Genomic DNA, 19784 nt, shown 5'->3' on the forward strand with positions numbered 1-19784 from the left:
AGTGCCTCCTGAAAAGTTTAATGAAACAAACACTACACTAAGATGCTTCAGTTTTGATTCGCCATTTATATAAACCTTTATATAGCAAAATTTTCCCGTTCTCAGCTGAGCGCTACCGAGCCCTGGTAACACTCACACATAGATGCCGCCCTCCCCTAGAATTCCTCACAACTTACTCACAATCCTGGCTCTTTCAACCAGAGCAGACAGAAAAAAATGCATGTTCAGAAATGGCTATATTTATCCAATACCTATAAAAAGAGATGTCTGTACTTCTGTAATCTGGAGAAGAAAAAACAACACTTTCCAAAAAAAGAGGCTTGTAGTGAATGAATACATGAAAGACTCAAGCTGCATGTATGTATATACAGTATTTATTACAAATTACTATTGTTGTTATTGAGAGAAATGGCTGGGTAATGAGAGCATATCATGTTGAACTGAAAATTGCATTGTATATTTGTTAGATCCTGAAAAAAGATATAGAACAAAACCAAGTAAAATCAAATATATTTAGACTAACATTTTAGTTGCAAAAGAATTACATTTAAAAAAAAACAACATGATATGGCCCAGGTCTGGAAGAAAGGTCACAAATTGCTTTTCCTATAGTTGTAACGAGAATACTGTAGCTATAAAGTATTGATTTTAGAGGGAAAAAATGAGGTGTACCTGTCACCAGTGGTCCAGCAATGCAATATCACCATATTTCATTAATGGTCCTTCAGCCACTTCCTAACAATCCTACATCAAACTAAATGTGAATGTATACTCCGTTCGTTGGACTGCTGTCTATTCAGAGCAAAGAAGAGCAGACTTTGCAGTGCAGACCTGCCTGTACATGCATCAGTGAGCCAGATCCTGCATTCCAACCCACCAGCCAAAGCCTTGATAACAGACTATAGAGAGCCCGTTAAAAACAGCAGAGAAGAAAGAAGAAAGGCAGAGGATGATGGAACGCAAACGGGAATTTCTAAAGTTTAGACATAGCAAATGGGCAAAACTGCTAAAAGGAAAAAACAATGAAGCCACTGTATGTGAGTTACTAGATTTCATACAATGAGACCCAATTGAAGGCACACAGCAGATTCTTCCAATTGGGCTGGGTTTGATCTCACTCCAGAGCCCATTTATGACCACATGATTTCCAGAGCTTATCATCAGGACATATGCTCCCTACCTCCCCAAAATCTCCAAACTAGCTTTGATCTGAACTTCACAAACAACCATCTGACAGATGAGCACTTGTTATTTTTTTTTTTCAGCAGTAGTCTAAAAGAGTGTAGAGTATGTGTGTGCAAATCCTTTTCTCAGGTGCTGGACAGCTCTGTTTTCTTGGTAGTGCACTGAGAAAGGACTAAAAGATCTGATAGCGAGACATGTGGGTCTGGGATAAAGCCACATCATGGCAAGAACACAAAACAAGACAGTCACTGACATGCACAGTCCATAACAATGTGGAGTGCACATGGCACATTCTTGCTTCCAGTGCCTGAAAATGTTGGACCATAAAAAGCATGTGGACAGCTTCTTTTCTGGTCTCCAGTAAAATGTGAGGGCCAAACTACTTGGCTGTTGAAATGTGTAATGTTTTTTAAGCAAGGGGAACTCTTAAGGGCCATCAAGTAAAAAAAAAAAGCCTGAACTAAAAATGGAACATCTGGTGGTCTTTATTTGTTTGCCCGTTTTTTTCAGGGTTTTGCTTGTATATAATTCCTGCAAGTATTATACTAGCAATCCTATTTTTGTATATTGTTTCATCTCATTTAGTAACAAAGGTTTTAACTCTTCCACTGCCAAAATTTGCATTATTAAAATTTAAATTAACATTAAGCTACCTATTGGTAAAGACTTCAAGACAGAAGGTTGTATAAGTTTGATTAACCATCAGTTAACAGCAGTTTATAGCAGGCATTGTAAGATTCACTGATTTGCATTTTTATTATATATAATCATCAGTAGATGTGCTATACTTTTATTATTTAAAAGTGGGCAATAATTTGTGACCAATATTTTATATGAAGATTGATTTCTCCTCCGCTAAACTGTTTCCCGAGTCCGTTCTCTCTGCACAACTGCTGCTAAGTGTATATAACGTGTCTCAACACTACGTAAACCGAGACGTGTCCTGAGAGTCACATAGAATATAGATTAACATGGCAGAGGTAGAGCTGCATCTTCCTGGAGACAGAACAGGAAAAGAACACCGGGTTTAATTAATCTGTTTTCTTTTTGGCCTGCTTGTGAAAGGGCGATTTGTTGAAAGCCAGAAGACACTTAAAAAAATGTATGATTTGCAGTCTGTAGGAAGCAAAGAAATCAAAACGAATGATCTGTACTAAATCGAATTGCGTAGCATCATATTTTTTTCCATTGCATTGTATTGCATAGAATCAAATTGAAATTGGACCGCACTGCATTATGACATCGTATCAGTAGCTGCTTCATATGTATCTCTAAATTATCGCATCATTGGCATTGGCGAATCACATTGGCCTCTTAGTTTATAGACAATAGACAAAATCTAAATGTGACAATAGATTGGAAAATAGTAATTAAAAAAACTCACTTTAGATATTTGGAGAAGGTCAGGATCATCTTCATTTACAGGTATCAGTAATCCAATTAGACTGATTTACACAATTATACACTTGACATTCCTTGTGGTTGTAAGTACTGACATTCAGACAATAGATAAAGAAAGCAGGTGACCATTGTCAGGATGTCACCATGTCATGTTTGCGCACCTCATGACCTTATTATCTTGTTAATTCTGGATTAACACTTTGGGCTAAGACTTGGGAATGATCATGAGTTGTTTTCATTAGTGGCAATTTGTATACAGCGATTGAAAACTAGGATTCTATTGTTATCGTTTGTTATTTATTGTTAATCTTATTAAATTCTTTTTACCACATTATCTGTGTAAAGCTGCTCTGAGACAATTTCCATTGCTATAACCTCTATAAAAAAAATACAATAATTTAAAATTGAACTGAATTGAATCGTAATGCTATTGCATGTTTGATGTGAGTAACAATAGAATGTTTTCAATGACAGGCTGATGTTACTTTGCTTAATTAATGCACCATGTTTAATGTCAATTAGTTTGGGTGTTTATTTTACATTATAGCAGCTATAAACTACCATTTCCTCGATAGCTTTTCTTTTTTTTCTCTCTATTGATGTTAATGAGACAAAAGAAATCATCTTGTTCTGTAACAGAGAAGCCACCAATTCCTTGTCCTAAAGACATCATTGTGCTGTAAATATTAAAGTTACAGTTTTCCCTATGATTATTTCCCTACAAAATACTGACACTGAAGAGTGAAGTCCAAAAAATACAAAATGTCCTAAGCCTAATCAAATAAAAAGATTTGTGTCTGCCATACTGTGTTGTTCATGATGTTATTATGTTCATATTTGAACAAGCATATTAATATAAACATGATTATGCTTGAAACACATCGTCAGAGCTAGTGTAAAAGAAAATTAACACCTTCTGAGTAGGTACATTTAAGTAATAATTGACATTTACATTCGAATTATTCAGCAAAATAATGGCCAATCTACTTTGCTCAACCTTACACCTTGCTGTTGTTTATTAATTTTCTAATAATTAAACAGATCAGATCTAATTATACCACATTTACCACACCCCAAGAAATTTGTCAGAACCTGCCTAGAACACTCTCTGCATTAAGTGATTGCAAACCTTCAGTCAAGTAGTTTTTTGTCATTTCAACCACATACAATACAGTACACATTCAAATGACAGAAATAAACAAAAATAACACAAAACTCAGAACTATACAAAACTCACTAGAACACTACATAAAGTGCACGTGTGCAACATTCAGTGCAAAACAGAACAAGACAGTAAGGCAGTAGATACAGTGACACCACAAACTAAACTGTTGACTAATCAGAATAATGTATTAAACAGCAATGGTGGGCAGTCAGGGCTAGCAAGGCCTTCTCTGCAGGCCTAAACACTACCAGAAGCACTGACCTACATTTACAACCAAAATTCTAATATTTGTTCATTAAAATTGTATTAATTTATTTCCAACAGTTTATTCTCTTCATTTCGTAGCGTTTCTCTAGGCAGCACTGCTTCCAGTATGTGTATGTGGATGTTAGATTTTTTGTCAAATTAGATTTCAGCCACTATGTGCTGCCATGTCAATCTAATCTGCCCAGAGCCTTCAAAGTCAGTACTGCTGGCCGATGTAGTGTAAAACTAAAAAAAGCAAGGTCTGTGTCTTTAACCAATCAAATTTCATATTCGCCAAAATAGCGTAAGCATTTTTCGTCCTCTGATTGGTTGGTCAGAGGGAAACTGTTACAGCCAAGTTCGACTAGCAAAACATGTCTGTAGCGATCTGCACACATTCATACATCAGAGTTAAACTTTTTTATGCCTGTGGAGGAAGAGAAATTGATTTGGTCTCCGAAATACTTAAAAATCCATTTTCAAGAAAAGCTAGACATTGTGAGGAGAGGTCTGCCAACAATGGCTGACAAAGGAAGAGAAATTGATTTGGTCTCGGACATACTTAAAAATCAATTTTCAAGGCAGACTTTTCCAGAAAAGCTAGACATCGTGAGGAGAGGTCGGACAACCCTGAAACTAGCTAGCTTGTCTCAGCCTGGGAAAGGGTTTGTTCGCCACTTCCAGACCAGCCTACGAGCCCTACCACTGGCTTACAGCCTTTGAGGAGCAGTGCAAATTATGTGAGTATGCATTATGAGTCTGCATCTCTGGTGAGTTTAATGTATTTTATTTTCTTTTTTTTTATGTTTTTGGTATGTTATTAGACAAATATTGATTCTGAACTGCTCCAGATGATGTACGTGGCACAGTTGCGGTTGTAGTGTAGAGGTTTGGAGTCTTAACTGGTTTTCTTGCTTTATTAAAATGGTATTTACCCTTAATATGGGAAATTCCTCTCTCTCTGTAATGCCACACGTTGTTATATTGCGGTTTTGTTTAGTATTGATGGTTTCTATAATTGTGATGTGATATATATATAAATGTTATGACATATGAGAAGCATGAGAACACATAATGATGCTAAAGGGATTTCTGAGTGTCCTACCAAATGACCCTGCACAATAGATGGTAGGCATGGGTTAAAATAATAATTAAAAAAACTTCTCAAAATCGAGTGATATTTAAGGTTTCTTTCTCAGTCCTAGTATTTGGTCCTTAATCCCACTCCTAGTACATTCCCCATGCAATTGACTAACAGATATAAGTTAATCAGCTGGAGAGCTGCATTCAATTAAGTTTTGGAAAGGGGGTTTTACAGGAGCCAGTCGATCAGAACAGCAGCCACATGGACTGAAAGGAGAGCAGGGACTCTTCTGGAGAAAAGACGTGACAACACTGCTAGGAATGTGGATGTATTACCACTTGATCCCCTGCCTTATAACAGTCAGCAGTGGTTTAAACCATGCTGAGTATATTCGACAGTCCTGCAGTGACTGAGTGACTTCAGTGTACTCCTGCTGCCTAGTTAATGGAAATTTCCCCTCAAGATAGTACACTGCCTCCTCAAGAAATGGTGACGAAAACACAGAAGGGATCAGGGAATGGAAATATAGAATAGATGATTTAAAAGATTGTTGTTGCAGTAGTCTCATAAAAGCCTGCTGGTTTTTTTCATCAGTGGAAATTCAGCAAGGTTAAGAAATGAGAGGGCATATGGAGGGGAGGGTGGGGGGTTGGTAGTTGTGTGTTGTGTGTTCGAGAACATTTAGTTTGGTCGCTAATCAAGCTTTTGCAGCTGTCTAATCCAAGACCTCCACCTGGTGGTAAACCCAGAGCACACAAACTCCATTCTCTGTTTCATTTTCATAAAAGGTGCTAATCGCAATTCTACAGGTTAATGATATACCAAAAAAATCTGCGTCAACATTCATCAAAATCAAGTTTCATGGTTTAAAGAAACAGGATCACTACATTGCAGACTGGTTATATAGGGAAAAGCTTAGCCTACGGCCTTTTTTTTTTCTTATTTTTTTATGCCAAGTTTTAGAAGATTTGTTCAGTGGGAGGAATCTGAATTATGCAGTGCACCATGTGCAGCCAGGATATTATGGGGCAGAAGAGACATACTTGACATTTCTTTGAGTATATGATTATAGCCACTCTGGCACCCAGGCAAAGATGTGGGCAGTTAAGTGCATTCTCTGTTTTAGACCATTCCACAAGTATGTGACAGAACTGCTGAAAGGGAAAATGGGTATACACCAGTAGCTGTGCCTAGCAAAGAATAATGCAGGCAGCAGTTAGCGCTTTTAAGTTATGTAATAAAGTTCGTATTACATTAAAAACAACCATTATGGGGAAGGTGCCAAATTCCAAACAGACCTTATATTTTTCTAAAACCATGACACAAGATCTTTTAGCACATGTGCAGTTTAATGTTTTTTTTTTTCTGCTTCAGTGCTTTAAGGTCAGACAATATAACATGATTAGACTTGTAAGAAGACCTGATGCTGTTTTATAATGCTGAATGAAATCTCGATTATTCGGCCCTCACTGATACTCATTGTGCCTTTAAAGACAGAGCTTTTTCCCATTAAGAAGTAAAAGGAAGTTGCCTGTGGGTTGTGCAGACCTCACACGCCTAGAGGTCAAAGATTGTCCATCAAAGAGTCCTAAATGCATGTTTGTTTGAATGGCAGTCGAATATATGAGCTCCCATTAGGGGAGATAGGAAACAAAAGGTGACTATAAACTGGCTAGAAAGAATGCAGAGAGTTTTAAAAAAGTTAAAAAGTTAGTAGAACAAAAGATACACTTGTATCCTTCTTAAGCAAAAATCTAATTCTCTTTAGGTTAAATAACCAATAATTCATATTTGTATTCATTCACAGAAAATAAGTATCCAGTTTCCCAGATCAGACTCAGTAATTAAGATGAAAATCAATTTTTCTTAATTACATTTTAGTATTTTTTGGGTATCCCCAACAAACAACTGCCTCAATCACATCTGCCAATCCTTATTCTTGCCTATAACAATACACAAATAAACAACTAAGGGGATTCCCTAACTCCTGGCACCACGTCAAGTCTCCTGTGAGATTCCAATATGCTTCGTAACTACAGAGTCACAACAGGAAGAGCACAATGAAGTAAAGTTCTGTGTAACAACACTATATTGACACTGGTGGTCAGGGGAAGAGAAAAAAGTAAACATAACAAAGTGGCACAAGAACAGGAAAACAGGAGACTGGGGTTTCTATATATAGACTTCCTGTAGTACATGGACGAACAGACCGTTTCCTTTGTAGCCAGACTGGGGTGAACCTTTTTGAAAGAAAAAAGGACACATTTTGGAGGTGTTTTTTTCAAAGGTGTTCCCTCAGACAGACATGTCCCAGGCACAAAAAAGGGAACATCATAGGGAGTGTAAACCAGGTCAATTAAACCCTGAAAACATTTATTAGAAAGTGAAAGTTTCACTTTCTATAATACTGATTGGTGTGGGCTTATGTAATATCTTACTTACTCAACATATAATTTGACATGTGCATGTCCAATGCAGTAATTTCTTGCATTTTCTGACTTTCCCGTTTGCATCAATAATGCATAAAGGAAAAGCGTGACTAATACACCCCTGGCTGAGATTCTTCTTTGGAAAGTTCCTGAGGAGTCAGTCTTTCCCTTGTTCCCTTAATTAGGGGTATAGGGCAGCGGGGCATTTTGGGAGTGCCGTATTCGGGTAGGCCCTTGCTCAAATGTTCCGTTGACTTTGGCTGTTTGTTTCCCAAAGACACTAGACTCAACCAGCATTCCAGCTCCACTGACACAAAGAGTTCTTTTCAATGTGTTTTAATCCCTGAAGAGAGGGAAAGGGGCCTGGCCCTCCTCCACCACTGGCCATGACGTGGATACTGCACACACTCACACACAGCTTTTTGCAACAAAACTGCAGAAGACCTACTCAAGGAATGGCTAGATCTATGATTTAAATCAGTTCTGTATTTTTCTGTGAAAGTATTACATTTCTATTTAAAGAATTTAGCAGTCGCCCTTATTCTGAGTGACGTGCAAAAGTATTCATAAAATTGTATATGCAAAATACTGTTGCATAATATGAAAAATTATATTCTGAATTTTTTTATTTTATTTTGTATGTTTTGAGAATATTGTTAAGAATTCTTTTTTTCTCTGGAGCAGCTCTGACAGTAATGCAGGCTGCAGGGCGAATCAATATTTTTATTAATTTGCTCATTCTAATCCATTATTGCATACACTGGCATATGTATGGCAGATGCTTCAAATACATTTAAATAAGTGTATAATCTTTTATATAGTGAAGTTTTCTGAAATATAGCGTATTTGTATAGCGTTTTTGAAAGGATTTACATATTAGTCCCGGTTAACAACGGCATATTGCCGTGGCATAAGAGGTGCGATGACAAAATAATCAAAATGTTGACTTATTCATTTCCAGCATTTTACTTATTATATATAACATTTAATTGATTCATTATTCCTATTCGAATTACTAGTTTTTTTTTTCAGCGTACTCTGCTAGTTAGCACTCTGTCCGTCTAAGACCCTCTCCTTCTCCTGGCTTGTCTCTGTAACCATCACACAGAATGTTCTGTATATGCAGTAAATGCTGGGTGGTGGTGGTGCAAATCTTAAATTACAGAGCTGTTTCACACTACATCCTATGTGGACTGTGCTTTATGGTATCGGGCTGACTCATTTATTATTTTGAGATCATTTGTTTATGTAAAATGGCAAAATAAGTGTAAACATACTATTTACAACTGGTTCGCCTTTATATATTTTCAATGAGGCCAGTGCTGCAATTACATGTGCAGAAAGGATAAGCATAAATAATTACATTTCAAGAGCAATCCTCTATGAATAGAAATTCTGTTGTTATTAGTAACTCTCAAAATCCCTTTATTCCCTTTATTTGTAAACAAATTAATCTTTTATTGGTCCAGTTTCCAAATCTCTATACTACTTTAGTTTTTTACTAAATATCTTTTTTTTCTAAAATAAAAAAAATGTCTTGGTTGGCGAAAAGTGTCATGCAGACTTTGTGAGCTGTGCCAAGTGTTGCTTCTATCCTCACAGCCAGATTGCAGCTTTTAATTCAGTGCCAAAATTCCCAGACCAAAAAAATTACAGACAAAAGGAAAGCCCAAGGGCAGGAATTTTGATTAAGGTACAAAGTGCCAGAAGAATGGGGTAGAGACCCCTTCAAAGAAAAAAGAGACCCTCCAAACGTACCTTTTTTCCACTACACCGGGGGAATTAAGCTGCAAAGAGCAAGTCAAGTATCCTCGAGTCACCCGTCTCGCCAGCAAACGCCACTATTGACATAATTTAGTAAAGAACATAGTAAAGGAACGACAAATCCATGAGGCCCCGTCTGAGGAGTCGGGGAGAGTAAAGAGCCAAGCCATGTTCTGGAAGCTGAAATGTGAGGAAGCACCGAGGTGCAGGATGAGGACATGGAAGCAAGTGAGAGGAAGCAGCTTTTAAAAATCTCTTTAGCTAATGGAAATCTCGTCATTCACCTCCTTCCTGGTGGACCATTTGTGCTTCAAACAAAAACTTTTCTTGGAGCACACCACTTTTCTGACTGTAATTGTCATTCATGTGTGTCACAAAATTACGCCTCAAAGTTTTGAGACAAATAAGATCTGATATTAAATTAGAGGAGCGTAAGAGGATGTGCAGGTCAGCAGTTAGACCTGCCTACACTGCAGTAATGCACTTTGACAGATGATCATATAATGTAAAAATCATTTATACTACTGCTGAGTGGTATTGAAGAATTACTGGTATTGAAGAGTTGCTTGTGACATTCATGCACACACACACACACACACACACACACACACACACACACATACACATTTTTTCATCTGAGAAATTAGTTTCTAAATGCTGCCATTGTGGTTACATTCACTAGCAGCAGCATTTAAATTGAAAAATTAGTTAATATTTGAGTGTTTGAAGGTTACAATCTCAAAAAAGAGTGTCCTTTTTTTTGTCCTTCATACAAGACATTACTAATTAAATTCAATTAAAACTGATTGTGTTGGTTCCCTTTTGCTGCCAAAACAGTCCTGACCCATTGTGCATTAACAGCATTAGCAGTTTGAGCTACAGGAGCTCGTCTGTTGGATCGGACCACACAGGCCAGCCTTCGCTCACGTGCATCCATGAGTCTTGGCTGCCCATGACCCTGTCGCCGGCTCAGCACTGTTCCTCCCTTGGACCACTTTTGATAGATACTGACCACTGCAGCCTGGGAATTTGACCCTTGTCAAACTTGCGCAAATCTTTACCCTTGTCCATTTTTCCTGTTTCTAACACGTCAACTTTGAGGACAAAATGTTCACTTGCTGTCTAATATATCCCACCCACTAACAGGTGCCATGATAAAAAAATAATCAGCATTATTCACTTCACCTGCTATAATGTTATAATGTCATAATGCTATGCCTGAATATAGTGGAGTATAAAGTATATATACTGATTTATATACTGAATTATATCATTGATACTCAGTTAAACTAGTATCAAACTCCAGTAATGAAATACATGACTTAAATACTTTACACCACTCGGTTAAGTGTAGATGAAAAATTGCTTTGCATTAAAACTGATCAATCACAATTATTGAATCAAGTTAACGGGAAGAAAAGAAAATAGCAGGTTTTGACAAGAACTGAAGACAAGAAATTAGCAGAAAATATTCTGTAGCACATCTGCTAACTGGAAACACATTCATTTGCAATAAAATACTATATATAACAACCTTTATACCAGTGGCAGGCGGGTCAGGGCGAGCAAAGCCTTCTCTGCTGGCCTAAACACTATCAGAAGCACTGACCTACATTTACAACCTAAATTCTAATATTTGTTCCATGAAATTGTATCAAATTGTATTCACAACAGTTTATTCTCTTCATTTCGTAGCGTTTCAATTGGCTGCACTGCTTCCAGTACGTGTATGTGGATGTTAGATTTTTTTTGTCCAATCAGATTTCAGTCTCTATGTCAATCTAATCTGCCCAGGGCCTTCAAAGTCTGTTCTGCTGGCGTTTTTACCATAGTCTCCTTAATAAATAGCTCTGTTTCTTTAACCAATCAAATTTCATATTAGCTAGCTGGCCCAGAATAGCCTCTGAATTTTTCCGTCCTTTGATTAAGTGGTCAGAGGGAAACTGGTACAACCAAGTTCGACTGGCAAAACAAGTGTGTAGCGCTCTGCATACATTAATACATCAGAGATTTATATAATGTATATATAATAAAATTTATATTAAGAGGTGGATTAAGTCGGGTAAATCCCCACTGAAGGCCCAGGTACCAAATGCACGGCCCACCACTGATTTATACATAACCCATGAATACTGTACACAAACCAGGAACACACAGGCTGGATGGGACAACAGTCCATTACAGGGCTTCTTACACACTCATTCACACCCAGAGTTGTCAATCCATTATGTGGACACTGACAGAACCTGAGTGAACTCAAGCCCAGGAACAAAATGGGACCCTGATAATGAGAAAATGCTTTCTGCAAGAACATTGTTCATTTATTTACTCATAATTAATGAAAAGAAAGAAACTGTGCATGCATACTTTTGAAAGCATTTTATAGGAGTATATTAAGGAGTATTTTTGTATGAGCAGCTACCTAAAAGCAATAAACCTTGCAATGGTTTAACCAAACACATTTTATGATGGAGACCAAAGCTAAAACAAAAATACTGTGTTACTTGTGTGAGTTTTTTTTTTTTTATGAAATTACATCTTAATAACAAGAAGTGACCTGGGTTAATTCTGAAACAACAAATCTGTGAGGTTTCCGGTTCCAAAACTAACAATTTAATAGAAAAATTGTACTAGATGCAAGAATCAGAGTAGAGAACAACAAGGAGTCCTGGAAGTAATAGTTTTGGCACCCATAGAGCCCCGATCTCAACATCATTAAGTCTGTCTGGATTTACATGAAGAGACAGAAGGATTTGAGGCAGCCTATATCCACAGAACATACATCTGTGGTTAGTTCTCCAAATGTTTGGAACAATCTACCTGCCAAGTTCCTTCACACAGAAAAATAGGGGTATTGTTTCTGTACCTAAAGGTACTTTTGCCACAAAAAAACCCTGTAAGTTCCAGGAAATGGTCTTTAAGGTGACAACTGTGGACCTTTGTTTTAATTTAAAGATACAAAATCATCTCTGACCAATGTTCATAGCTACATTGATGTACAGCTGAAGCGACAAAGCATTTGTACTCTTTTAGATACATTTCTGTACCTTGACATTCCTGTGTTCAAAAATCTTTGTGCAAGTGTACCACAAACATCAAGATGGATTGATACTGTTTTGCACGCAAAGGGAGGTCACACTAAATATTGATTTGATTTGGATTTTGTATCTGTTTATTTACTTAAAAAAAAGATTTTTAACACTTTTAGTTTTTAAAGCATTCTCAATTTACAGTATTTTTTACACAACTGTACTGAATATGTGCCACAGAAAGTAATAAGGGTCAGGCTCAAATATTGTGATATAAAGCCAAAGTAGGTTTTTCTTTCCACAGTCAAAAAAGAGAATCTGGTCATGGAAAGGTTCTGCTTTCTCTTAGTGGCCTGCTCTGTTTTAAATGGGAAGAGACATAAAGAGAACATAATGCAACCTTAAACATGCACTACCCATCCAGAATACTTTTTTTCCTCAGCACACGTTTCCATATTTCCATAGTTCAGAATAAATTAAGTAATTTTTACTGAAGATGCAGTTTCCAAGATTTGCTGGATCGGATTAAAATAGGAAACCGTTATCACGGCTGTGATAACAAGCAGAGCAGAGCAGCAGAGCACACTGCAATATAACAGCAGCCCTGTGTCCTACAAATATCAAAGTTGCTTCACTACATGAAGAAACATTCACTTTTAGTGCACTCCTGCATGTATCATGTGTTACCTGCACCAGAGCATCACTACAAGCCACATATGCAAATGTACATTTTATTTATTTCACTGATGGTTCTTTCCAAAATAACTTTAGTTCTGAACTTCTCCTATCCTTTCTCCACTACCTAATATCATAAAATGATAATATGTTCAAAAATGTCATTTGTACCCAAACCGTTTATCCCAAATATAATCAATTTACCAACACACCAAAAGAAGCAAGTTTACAAATGATCCTTTTAAAGTGTTAGTTGGTCAGTCAATTACTGCTACTCAATGAAATGAATAAAACATAGTCAATTCTTATGTACAATTATTACTTTACATTTTGGGTCACACCCCCTGAGTTTTATATATATCTATATATATATAGTATATATAATGCATACATACCTATATTTTTCAGACAGCTCATTAAAAGTGCAGCTTCTTTTTATGACTCAATAATCTAGGGCTGAAAAGAAAATCCAAAATCCAAATGAAAGGGGTGTGTAGCTCTGTATTTACAAAAGCAGCCTTGCAAACCCATGAACTTGGTTCTAAGCTCTAGTCACTACACCTCTCTTTCTCTCTCTCTCTCTCTCTCTCTCTCTCTCTCTCATACACACACACATTTACCCTCACAGCCCTCCTGTGCAATCCGCCCCTCCTAGTACGACACAAGGCCGTCATTATCCCAGGCAAAGAAATCCTCACTTGTTCCTCATCTTTGCAGGAGCCCATGTTATAAGAGGTGGTTCATTTCTGGGAAAATTATGTAAAATTCCTAAACCAACCTAATGTGAAGCCTTTTCAGACTAGCTGTGAGGAACAGTTCACTAGTTGCTAGTGAAGGAGTGTGAGGCTCAGCAGAGCCCAGGGTTCATCTTTCAGACACACTTACCTGTATATTTGTGTTCCATTCGAGTTCAGTGATGTTTATTTTACAGTTTCTGATATTGACTGACCCTGTGCCCTTTGATGCCCTTTTGACACACCAGCAACTAACTAAAGACAAGCATGTATTCTCTCCGAAGGAATTCATGACCACATTCTTGTTTGACAATGAATAATTATAAAAAGTGATGTATCTACAAATCACAGATTCATTACATAAAAAACGTACAAAAACGTTTTTATAACCTGACTACTAAACTAAAATATTACCATAGTGTCTAAATGCAAATAGTCTTAGTGAATATGAAAGAACAGGGAGATTCTTGTGACCTTTATATGCTTTAACCTACCAGTGCATACACACTTCTCATCAGTTAAACCTAAAAGCATGCAAATTGTAGTTTTCTAAAAATGTTTTACGACAAAATGTCTTAGCTAAATTGCTAATAAAGCACACACACACACACACACACACACACACACAGAGAGAGAGAGAGAGAGAGAGAGAGAGAGAGAGAGAGAGAGAGAGAGAAAGAGAGCACTACATTAAAATCCAATATAATGAGAAATTAAAAGCAAAAGGGGGAACAATAGCTTAGATCTTAATACATCTCTTTCTTTCCTATTTATCTCTGATGAAAGCAAAGTTCCCTCCCTCTTCCCCAGTCCCTTGGGGATCTGTATAAACACACAGTCCTCCGAGTCTGATTTAGGAAACACCCTTGCTAAATATGTAAGTCTTTTATAGTTGATTAACCCAATTAGAAGCCACTGGTTATATAAACACATTGTCTGAGCAGAGCATCCTGCCTCAGTCCCGGTGCTGTGATTATGATGGTGCTAGATAGAAGTCCGTTTCACTTTATTTAATACTTTTATAGCTACATTTTTAGCTACAAAGAAAAGTGTCAAATGCACATGTACAATGTATGATACATTTTTATTCAAGAATTATTGATATACCACAACACTGTTGAATCTTCAATCTAATTGAGTGAGTAAACTCAAGTTCATTCAATACCATGTCAATGACTTCAATTAAATGTGTGCATTTAGAAGAGTTTATCTAAAAACTACATTCAAATTTAACATCAGTATGTTGAATTTGAATGTAGTTTTTAGATAAACTGTATAATCACATATAAAACAAATTAACAGATTTTTCAAGTGACGATTTTAGTCTATGTCTATGCGCTTTTCATATGTATTTACCCCAATGAACACTGGTATTACAAGCTGGAAAATAAATTGATTTTTTGGGAAGTATATATCATAATCTAAAAGTTTTTAATTTGTGATTGCAAAAATATTTATCCAATCGCCATGTTACAAGACAAAGTAAAATATTTAGCCTACGATAATGATTCATGCATTATAACAACATATATAAAACAGATTTTGGACCCAAAACTATAAATTCTCTTCACCCTATTCATAGTCATCAATTGACAGCTCTGCTATAGACCATCATGTGACCTGATATCTTGCTCATTTGTAAAAAAAAACTAAATAATTTCACAGATCTAGGATTGGCTTTTATAAATTAGATTAGATTAGATTAGATTAGATTAGATTAGATTAGATTCAACTTTATTGTCATTACACATGTACAAGTACAAGGCAACGAAATGCAGTTTGGGTCTAACCAGAGTGCAATATCAGCAAGTGCAGGATATATAGTGTTTACATGATTTACATAAGTTAAATAGAATAGTAATATAGGAATATAAACAGTAATTTACAGATGTATATGTACTATGAATATAATATACAGATTAATATATATGTACTATGAACAATAATATACAGATGAGTATATATGCACTATGAATATAATATACAGATGCCTATTACTATAAACAGAAATTTGCAGAAGGATGTGAACGGTGAACAAAATATATTACTATTACTATAAACAGAAAACGGGTATATATATATATATATATATATATATATATATATATATATATATATATATATATATATACAATGATAATAAGGTAATGGTGAGCAGCAATACAAAGAAGAGCAGTGTGCAAATAGATTTGGAGCAATAGTTGCTTTATAATATATAACATATTGTTATATTGTATTGGAATAGGTTTAACCTAGTGTTAAACATGTTAACACATTCATCACATTCTGCATTGCACCACATTCAGACCAACACTCCCGATCTATTGTACAAAATATACTGCATAAAAGATCAAATTATTAATAACTTCAGTAGTCATTTCTGCAAAAAACTAAACAAAAACGGAGAAATTAAAAAATTTGCTGAAAACGTACAAACCTTAATAATAATGATATATAAAGTGATCAATAAAATGACTTTGTTAAAAAGTGATGTCCTATTGTCAGAGCTGCTGTAGTTAAAAAATGATAATAATCCTGATCAATCAGATTAAAGATTTCACAGTGTTGTGGTATATAAATAATACCTGAATAAAAAATTAATCATACATACACTGATAATTATTGTACATGTACTTTATTTCACCGTGTAATGACACTGCCACCTAGTGAATCCCTAGGGGGAAAAATCCAGCAAATTCTTATTTTTTTCTCTTTCAAAACAAACATATTGCACTCACTATAAAACTAGGCACAAGCAATGTGCACAACTATAACAAACAAGGGTCTGTGTGTTAAACAAGAGCTTAATGGACATCATTTTTTCCATGTAACACCAAGGTTTAAAAAACACATGCATGCCAGATTGAGCCCAAAACAAAGCCACTGTTTGTTCTGTTCAATGGGTCACAGGAAAGAAATTCCTCATGTCCATTCAGAATGAGTATAATTTCCTCTGTGTGTGTCTTTGGAAGCTTAAAGCATCTTCAGCTCTGGTGTTACTGAACAGAGCAGCTGGAAGACAGTGACAGGTGAGGAGGAGTTTCACTGGATCTCACTCTCGCTACAGGAAAGGTTTAGATCTTTCTTTTACAAAGAGGGACAGTCAGGTTTACAGCATGTTTGCTTAGAGGGTTTAGAAATACTGTACAAATACAACACACTGATACATTCTCTGTCACATTTCTCACATGGTGCAATTTATTCCTTGATTACTTGTGTTTTTACACTGCATCCATTGTTTAACAGATGAGGAACATCGTCTACTGTACTTCAGGTCAGGTTTGCACAGTGTACCAATTACCACATTATCTGTGTAAAGCTGCTTTGAGACAATGTCCATTGTTAAATAAAAATAAATTCAATATAATTTTAATCGAATTGAATTGCCATAAGAAATTCAACAAAAAAGGTACAATGAATATTTTATTTATTTATTTTTAATTAGAAGGTTTTAGAATTGTGACATTTAACATTTCAAAATTTAAAACAAAAAATGCTCATTATCATGAATATTTCCGAACCCAATTTAAAAAGTAATCTATTGTATAATACTGACAATGTGAGCTGAACTGCAAAACCTCAGATTCATGTCTAATCTCTTCTATTCAAGCCTGGTTCTGACAACACTCCAATGGATTAGATCCAGAATGATCATAAGCCTGGTTTCAGACAACACTCCAATGGATTTGATCCAAAACAATCATAAGGTTGTGCACAAACATGTGGAGTGAATGCTCAATTACACATTAAAGCAAAAAATAAATAAATTAATTAAAAACTGCTAAATCTGCTATATTTATAAGTATAAATAAATGAAATTATAAGTTTAAATGTTTCTATAAAACTATTCACCTTTTCAGTCAACTTGTTCTCAATAATATAATATGTAGTGCAAATGGTTGTTATGCAAATTAGAAAAAATAATCAAAAAAGAAAACTAGTTGTCATCTCCGACATTTGCACCCCCTATATATGACCAGTAAATTAGTCCTTTAAATTTCAGTCAACACAAGAAAAAGTGCAAATGCACATTTGACGGTCAAACGAAATAATTTCAAAGTGTTACCTGGAAGCGGACTTTCTTCAGCATCATGTTAGAATCCAGATTTGCAGATGTGACTCCTTGTTTCAGCAACGAAATAAATAAATTAATTAAATATTATTAACCATACAGCTTAACCTCTAACAGCTGATTGCACTGTCTCAAATAGTATCCCGAAACGATTTTCTTCCAGCTTTTTACAATTATAAAAATGATGTGGATGTAAAATGTATTTGTCTCTCCAAAATAACATTGAAGGAACAGCAGCAGGGACCTGGTGGGTCTGTTAATCCTGCTTTTTCTGTCTCCTGCCTCTCTTTCTCACTCTCTCATGTAAGTCCTTGAACAAAGCCTGGCTCCACACTTATCTCCTTGCTCATTCATCCAAAAAAAGACCCACCCTCTTTTATGACTAGGAGAGCAGTCATTAACACCCCTTCCGCCACTCCACCACCAAGTAACCCTCAAATAAAGGTAGACTTCAACCCCCCACTCCTAGCCAAGCCTACTACAGTAACTCTGGCAACACCAACACAGCTGTCTCCTCACATCACACATCCTGGTGTATAAACTAAATCTTTCAGTCCCCCTTAATTAGCCTACTGATAAAGAGCATTTGTATTCAAATGAACTCTAAATAGCATGTTTAATTCATGAGGCTTCATCGGTGTGTTTTACTAGCACATATTTTAAAAAAAAAACAAGTTTTTGATGATTAAGGATTGATTCTATTAATTTGGGCCACACATTTTACCTAATGGATACATAATTGCTGTAGGGTTAATTTAGGGTTGCACAAGCAAGTGCACTCTTAGTGCCGGTTCCAAGCCCGGATAAATGGGGAGGGTTGCGTTAGGAAGGGCATCAAGCGTAAAACTTGCCAAATCAAACATGCGGGTCACAAACCTAAATTCCATACCTGATCGCTCGAGGCCCGGGTTACCAACGACCGATACAGGTATTGTTAGCCAACAGGGTACTGGTGGAGAAAGGAGGAGAAGGAGAGGATGAAGATGTCTACAGAGACGGCAGGAAAAGGAGAAGTGTAAAAGAGTGGAGGTTAGGGTGGGCACTTTAAATGTTGGTACTATGACTAGTAAAGGGAGAGAGTTAGCTGATGTGATGGAGAGGAGAAAGGTAGATATGTTGTGTGTTCAGGGGACCAAGTGGAAAGGGAGTAAGGCCAGGAACATTGGAGGTGGGTTTAAAATGATCTATCATGGTGTGGATGGAAAGAGAAATGGTGTAGGGGTGATTCTGAAGAAAATGTACAGTAGGAGTGTAGTGGCGGTGAAGAGAGTTTCTGACAGGGTGTTGAACGTGAAGCTGGAAGTTGAAGGGGTCATCAGTGCCTATGCTACACAAGTGGCCTGTGGGATGGAGGAGAAGGAAAGATTCTGGAGTGAGTTAGATGAAGTGGTAGAAGGTGTACCTAGGAATGAAAGATTGGTGATTAGGGCAGACTTCAATGGCCATGTTGTTGAAGGAACAGAGGTGATGAGGAGGTGATGGGTAGGTATGGCCTTAAGGAAGGGGAATGTGGAAGATTTTGCTAAAAGGATGGAAATAGCAGAGGTAAATAGTTATTTTAAGAAGAAGGAGGATCATAGGGTGACATATAAGAGTGGAGGAAGGTTCACACAGGTGGACTATGTTCTATGCAGGAGATGCAACCTGAAGGAGATTGGAGACTCTAAGATGTTGACAGGGAACAGTGTAGTTAAACAGCGTCGGATGGTGGTCTGTAGGATGGTTTTAGAGGTGAAGACATAGATGAAGAGAGTGAAGACTGAAAGAAGAATAAGATGGTGGAAACTAAAGGAGGAAGACTGTAGTGTGAGGTTCAGGGAAGAGGTCAGACAGGGGGCTCGGTGGTGGTGAAGAGGTGTTGGATGATTGGGCAAATAATGCAGAAGTGACAAGGGAAGCAGCTAGAAAGGTACTTGGCGTGGAAAATAGAAAGGAAGACAAAGAGACGATGTGTTGGAATAAGGTAGTGCAGGAGAGCATAAGGAGAAAGAGGTTGGCAA

General features: G+C 36.6%; 1 protein-coding gene across 2 annotated transcripts in view; it reads right to left on the reverse strand.

Annotated features, from left to right (window-relative positions):
• The window catches only part of phldb1b (pleckstrin homology-like domain, family B, member 1b), a 79632-nt gene extending 70341 nt beyond the window's left edge, over positions 1-9291 (reverse strand). The window contains exon 1 of one of the 2 annotated variants that reach the window (XM_046862838.1): positions 9269-9291. The gene's annotated coding sequence lies outside the window, so the exon portion shown is untranslated. Of the gene's footprint in view, positions 1-672; positions 1657-9268 lie in introns of those variants that run through there. The other variant, XM_046862840.1, reaches the window with a different exon arrangement.
• Positions 9292-19784: the final 10493 nt, after the last annotated feature.

This window comes from Silurus meridionalis, chromosome 12 (assembly GCF_014805685.1).
Source record: "Silurus meridionalis isolate SWU-2019-XX chromosome 12, ASM1480568v1, whole genome shotgun sequence".
NCBI lineage: Eukaryota > Metazoa > Chordata > Actinopteri > Siluriformes > Siluridae > Silurus > Silurus meridionalis.